The 7381-nt window shown below is 37.8% G+C and overlaps 1 pseudogene; it reads left to right on the top strand.

The window, feature by feature from the left end:
• The first annotated feature begins 4951 nt into the window (after positions 1-4951).
• On the top strand, positions 4952-5646 carry LOC112415738 (RAD52 motif-containing protein 1-like; annotated as a pseudogene).
• The last annotated feature ends 1735 nt before the right edge of the window (positions 5647-7381 follow it).

The raw sequence follows: 7381 nt of genomic DNA, 5'->3' as shown, positions 1-7381 counted from the left end.
ATTCCCTGTGCTATACAGTAGGTCCCTGTTGGCTATCTTTTTAAAATACAGCAGTGTGTACATGTCAATCTCAAACTCCCTAACTATCCATTCCCTCCACCTTTCCCCACCCCCCACTGGTAACCATAAGTTCATTCTCTAAGTCTGTGAGTCCATTTCTGTTTTGTAAATACATTTATTTATATCATTTCTTTTTAGATTCTGCATATAAGCTATATCATACAATATTTCTCTTTCTCTGTCTGATTTACTTCACTCAGTATGACAATCTTTAGGCCCATCCATGTTGCTGCAAATGGCATTATTTCATTCTTTTTTCATGGCTGAGTAATATTGCATTGTATATATGTACCACATCTTCTTTATCTATTCATATGTCAATATGTTGACCATTATTGTTAATTAAAAAAATAATTGTTTTAAAAGCAGATTTATTAATTTTCACTATGTATATACCAAATATGGGACTCAGTCTCAATAAAATAATAATTTTATATGAAACATTGTCTATTATTTTCAAGTAAATAAAGCAATTCAAGTTAGGTTAATTAAGTATTGTCAAGAAAAGGAGTTGGGAAGCTACTTCAATAAATAGAGAAGAATGATTTGTACTTAACATATTTGTTGTTCATCTGTAAATTGGTGTTTTTAATTGTTTTAAAAAAATTTGTTCTCTTCAGCAAATTAAATGTTTCCCTATGCAAGTGTTAGACTATTTTATTGGCAAATTTTGTGAAACAAAGTTAGCTTCTGCTTAATTTCTATCCAAATTAATGAAGGTTTCTTTCATTTATGAGATTCTAAATCTTTTCTACTGGTGCTAAAATTAGATTCTATTACTAAATTTGAGAAAGGAGGAGAATTTCTCTGTCCATAATTCCAATATCCAATTCAATAAATTATGTGAAAGGATTGTTGTTACTTTGGAAGAAACTGTGAGGAACATCTGCCAACACTAAGAGGTGACAGGTCTGACTACAATTTTGTTTGAGTATACCACAGGGCATTACCCATCACAGACAACCTTTAAATGTCAGAAGGGAGGAAGAAAAAAGGGAAAGAAAGAAAGAGAGGGAGGGAGGAAGAGAGGCAAGCTGGGGAGGAAAGAGGGAAGGAGGCAGGGAGAAAGGAGGAAAAACAATCTCCTTGATGAGAGTTTGGTTTGGAAGCACTAGTTTCTGAACAAGTTCAATCACCAGGGACTAGCTCAACTCTGAAGTTTCCAAACTTAGGCTGATGTGCTCTGTTGAAATTCACCCAAGAATTGCACACCTTGTTGCTGAGGAGTCACACCAGATGTCCTGTCCAAGGACTAATAACATTTGTTCCTGTAGGCTTCACATCCATATGTGAAGAAGCAGAAGAGAGCATTTCAGAGCTGGTTAGTCAACTTTAAGTTATGTTTAGTGTACTGTATTGGGATTACAAAAGCATTTTCCAGATGGCATCATAAAGTCGGTTCATTTTTGCAGAGCACCATCTCATTTTTGAGAAATAGCCCCTTGTTTTTCATTCCACTTGGTAGTTTTAGAATTGCTTTCTTTTGCCATAAATGCAACACAAACTGGAGGGTCGGGTAAGATATCTGCTGTGTATTATGAAAAATGTCTAACAGACTGTGAGTTTTCAGCTATGAATTGACGAGGTAGATGATAAGATATTGTCTTAACCACTGGCCAGGCCATCAAGGAGACAGAGTGCCAGATGGATGTTGGGATTCTACTTCCACTGTTAACGATATAACCTTGTGTAATTCACTTAATCATACTGTGTTTCAATGTCTACATATGTATGAGAGCTATTCTAACTCTCAGAAATTCCTCTGTGAGTCATCCAGGGCCCAGCTGTCACTAGTTGTTTCTCTACCTGCTTATCTGCATGAACTCTGCTGTAGCCAAATTGTTCAACTCACCTTCTTCTAAATACGCTTTGTACTTTTCCAAATTCATGTCTTTCATCAAGCCCTTTCCTTGGCCTAGAGTGCACTTTCTCTTCTTCTCTGTCTGGCCCACTACTACTTGTCCTTTTGAGGCAAGCCTCCTCCTCAATGAAGGTGTGTGTATTCATGTAGCTCTATGATGGGATTTTACACATGTAATCTCATTTAGTCCTCAGAACAGTATAAAGTAACTATTTTAGACTTATTTTATAGATGAGAATATGTGACTCTAATTAAATGCTGATTGTTCCAAAGTCTAAAGGTGTTATCAGAACCTGGACTAAATTCAGATTTCTTGGACACCATGAGTTCCTTCCAGTGCTCCACAGTCTCCTTGTAACATTTCTTGTATTCTTTGTTGCAGTTATTGTTGTTATTATTTTTATACGTTTTTAACATAAAAATTCACGTTTCCTTAAATAAATAGTAAATGCCTTGAAGAAAGGAATAGTATTTGCATGTTTCTTACACTAGAATGTAAGCTCCATGGGAGCAGAGAATCTGACTCTGTTATTCACTGTTCTTACTCCAGCTTATACAGCAGACCCTGGCAGATAGTAAACAAAACATAAATATTTACTGAATGAATTTCTGTATGTCTCTTACAGCAACTAGCCTTGCACATAGAGGGTACCAATAAATACTTGTTCTTCTTGTGCAATGAGACTGTCCTCCATAAAGATTTTTAGATTAAAATCTTCTTGGATATTTACAAAATGCTTTCCTTTTCCCCCTTTCTATGCCTGTTATTTACTTTCAGATATTGATCTTGTCTACTTAACATGGCTATTCTCAACTCATTAATTGAATCATTTACCCTACACTTGGCTTCGCATGCTGACACCAAACACTGCCGTGGTTTTTTTTTTGCGGTACGCGGGCCTCTCACTGTTGTGGCCTCTCCCGTTGCGGAGCACAGACTCCGGACGCGCAGGCTCAGTGGCCATGGCTCACGGGCCCAGCCGCTCCGCGGCATGTGGGATCTTCCCGGACTGGGGCACGAACCCGCATCCCCTGCATCGGCAGGCGGACTCTCAACCACTGTGCCACCAGGGAAGCCCAACACTGCCATGTTTGTCTCTGGTGATGTGGAATGAACGGCATGAGATAAAAAGTTGCTTACTAAATATCATTTATTGAGTACTAATTGTCCCCATGCTAAGCAGCTCATTTATATTAGTTTACTTAATTCTCAGAGAAGAACAAAGATTCTTTGTACAGGTTAGGAAATTAGTTTTCAAAGAAATTAAGCAACTTGCTTACAACCACATAGCCAATAAAATCATGAGCTAGGATTAAAGCCCAAGCTCTAAACCACTGAGCTCAGCTACATCCATCAGTCTTGTGATGCTCTGGGAGAGGAGGCTGAATATTCCCGTAAACTGGCATGATCAAATTAGACAAGTCCTAACAGTAAGGTGAATAGTGGAACTGCATTTTGGGGGCTTGACTATTGGGAAAACTTCCAAGTCATTGATAGCCACACAAATATCAACTGTTTCTGATTGTTTTATTACCATAGTCTGAGAAATTATTAAACATTACAACTAAAGTTCCAGCTCTTAGTAATGTTATTTTGTTGGTAAAAAATAGGTTCTATTCATTAGTGGAAGAAAATCATTAATATGTAACATTATTATCTCTAACTTCAACCTAGTAAAGGCCATTTTGAATATGAATAATATTTCACCAGCCTTATTTAGTAAGACTTCATCAGCTAAATTGACTTTAGTTTTGGTTTGGCATTGAGTCACATCTTTTTGTTATTTCAGGGAGTCAGAATGAGTGAATCAGCAGTGTTCAGTGAATATTTAAATATGAAAATAAAAAGACAATGTAAAACATGACTTCTAAGTATTTGCAAGAGCTTTCACAGTTGTTATAATTTTGGAGCTGGTGAGAGTTTAGTTGTTCTGTCTTCTAAAATGAACTGTATTTAGAACCTTGGCTTAGCCCATTTTTAATCTCTTCTGATAAGTACTGTTAAATAAGTTATTATCGTTGGTGCAACATAATCAGACAAAAAGTGTTCTAGGTTGCAAACTTTTAGATTTTTAGAATTCATATGCTATTTCTTTCTCTAGTACCTACCATACATAACACTGGACAAATTTCTCATAAAACAGGTGTTAGTTTATTCAACTCTAAGTTGAAGTTAATATATGACTCAAAGAATTTGAAAGGAATCTATAAACATACAGAGTGCTTAGAATTCCTTTAACCAGATCACAATGCAAATATTAGGTAGAGGATTGTGACATTCTGATATTTTATCCATTTGATTTCTCATTTTGATATCTGTGTAGTATGGTAATGGATGAACAGCAAACAGTAAATTTAGTTTATAATACCTGTTATGCATTCCAGATGATAGGGGAAAAACCTGGAGGGTAACTTAGGAAAGAGTATTGTTGTGTGGCTGTTGTGATATTAATAAATCAGTAGCTTCTGACAGACTCAAGCAGGGAGCTTACTCTTACCTTATTGTAGGAGTCTAAGGTCTCCTGATCTGCAGGCTTTGAATCCTTGCTTGGAAGAAGATTAAACAGCACCTCATTTTATGGTAAATCAGTAAGTAATGATAAATTATTTAAATGACTGCAGTTTGCTTTCTTCTTGAGTATATGTACTATAAGCAGAAGAGTCTTTAAAAAGGAATCGGACATCCTTTATTAGCAAAATGATACGTTCGTTACATATTCACTAAATATGCATTGAATACCTACTATGTGTTAGGCTCTACACAAGGTGCTGAATTTCAGTGATGAATCAGATATGGTTCCTACCTTTAAGACACTCACCATCTAGTGGAAGAGAAAGATGCATCAACAGCTAATTTCAGTATGCATTCCAAAGTCATATTTTTTGTTGGAGGTGTCATAACCAGAAGAAATAATGTGGGAAACATGGCAATATACCCAAAAGTTAGATAAGAAGGGTTACAGGATAAAAATCTATTATATAGGCGCAGTCTGCTTGTGCCCTGAGCCGCGCACGCGCAGTGATGGTAGGATGGTGGAGTTGGTACCTTTTGCGGTTCCCATCGGGGGTGACAAAACCTTGCTGGTGTGGGAGCTGAGCTCTGGACCCACGGCCGAGGCCTTGAAATCTTCTCCCAATTTGGCCTTCTGTATTCGGTTCAAGTCTTCCCAAACGCAGTCTTCCCAAACTGCTGGTCCTGGGTTCTATTCCATCATCAAGTTTTATTCAGCAAGGGATGCCCACAGAGCCCAAAAGGCATGTGACCGGAAGCAGCTTTTTCAGACATCTCCAGTGAAGGTTCGTCTCGGCACCAGACATAAGGTGGTTTAACATAATACGCTTGCCCTAAACAGCTCCAGATGCCAAGAATTGGCAAATTACTACTTTGGCTTCAGTGGGTGGTCAAAAAGGATCATCAAGAGGTGGTGTTGCCCTCCCACGAGTGCAGGAGTCCCGGAGTTGGCATGGCTGAGGAACCTTTGGATAAGTTGGAAGAAGGGTCATTATCATTCCTTATGAAAAGGAAGGTGATGCAGAAGCTTGCTATTCAGAAGGCTATGACAGATGAATTCCAGAAATTGCTGATTGTGGTTTTAGAAAGTGGTAAAATAGCTGTGGCGTATAGACCCTGTAAAGAGGTCACAGATGCTAGAACTGAAGAGGAACTACAGGATTTAATTCAAGTATGTGGAGATAAAAACTCAAGGGGTACACACCCAGTGTAGCCATAATTCAAAACAACCAGCAGGATTTGGAAGACTTTGGCATGTCTACTCAGCTCAGTCATCCTTAGGAAAATGTGAAACTCTGAAACTGCTTTTGAGGCAGGGTATTTCTAGGACTTTTCCAAGTCCTGAGCCTTGTCTCTTGCCCCTTATTTGAAGTTTGGAGAGCAAGATTGAGGTGCCCCAAACCCCTCCTACAGAAGTTCTGGAGTCATCACTGTTTCAGTGGTAACCCCTAATAATAGAGTGGTGAGTTAATAATGAGACGTGAATACTGAGAGTTTGGAGGAAATGGCAACATTTTATTTTATTTTTTTTGTTTGTTTTTTTTACATCTTTATTGGAGTGTATTTGCTTTACAATGGTATGTTGGTTTCTGTTTTGTGGCAAAGTGAATCAGGTATTCATATAAAATAATTTATTATATAATAATAATGTTTAGAAAGTACAGAATTTATATATGGTAATCTTGATGCAAAAGGAGGTGGAGCAAAGAGTTGGACGAAGGGTAGAGGCAATTGAGGCAAGCAGACCCGACCAATGAATGCACAGGTGGGGAGGAGCTATGGAGGGAACTTGTCTTCTGGTCTATGCAAGACAAAGCAGGCTTCAAATTCCTGGAGGAAGCTGGTGACAAAAGAACACAGATTCTCCCATCCATAGAAACCTCTGGTAGAGTCAACAGAAGCCTTAGACTCTTCCCCAAGGAATCAGAGGAGAATGGGGAGATCTAGGGGAAGCTGCAGGAAAGGCCATGGCCACCTCTAATATAATAATAAAATGGCCTTGCTTACTCATCTTCATGTCAACTTCATAAGCCTTGACCAGGCTTATATGATGAGGTAATACATAACATAAATACCACAAAAATGTGGAATTTCTCTTGCATTTGCCTTAATGATACAACATTCTCCTCTCCCTGCTTGTTTTTCCTTAGCTGGGAGACATGAGGCTGATGTTGTCCAATGGTAGAGGGAGGGGGAACTGAAACCCCAAAATTTATATTCTTAATTTGAAGCTTAAATGCTTTGATCTAAGTGAGAGATATAAATATTTTAGAATAAAATATTTGATAAGCTGGTTATTTCCTCTTCTCACCAGTGTTGTAATATTTTAGTTTGGGTCTGCTGCTGGGACAAGGTAAAGTTTCTAAATTTGGCTGAACTTGCACATTAAATGGTGGAGAAATCACTGAGTGACTTGAGTCACCCTGGAGAAACCTACAGAAATAAGGCTCAAGGTAGAAATTAAGTCCAATTTAGGAAAACAGAGAAAGCCACATTTTTTGCACACTAGAATTTGTGACTTGAGGGAGTTGCATCAGCTAAACTTACTTTCAAAAGTCAGTTGGGGGCCATATGTGATTTCATGGACATTCATAGCCAAAAATGTTTTCCATTTCTTTTCTGATGCCCTCATTTTTTTTAATGCAGTGATATGTGTTTCATTCTATAAACAGGATCTTAAGTTAACTAGATAACAAGAGTTTCTATTACTATGGAATTAATTTGTCAATCAGGGAGGACTAGTGATTGATTATCAAGGTCTCTCCTATATGAATTTATAAAGGTTAGATATCAATACTTGGAGATTTGAGGTCACCAGTAATGAAAGTGTTGCTGGAAGAAGAGGCAAATGGACTCTCCAAAGGAGAATAGTTTTCTAAGGTGTTGTTGTAAACAGTTCTTCCTTCCATGATTTATGAAGATGTTTCATTTAAACAAACTAATTTCTG

Source organism: Neophocaena asiaeorientalis, unplaced genomic scaffold (assembly GCF_003031525.2).
Source record: "Neophocaena asiaeorientalis asiaeorientalis breed wild unplaced genomic scaffold, Neophocaena_asiaeorientalis_V1.1 scaffold151, whole genome shotgun sequence".
NCBI classification, from domain to species: Eukaryota; Metazoa; Chordata; class Mammalia; order Artiodactyla; family Phocoenidae; genus Neophocaena; species Neophocaena asiaeorientalis.
Note: the sequence above shows the minus strand (reverse complement) of the source record. Positions and strands in the feature narration are given on the sequence as shown.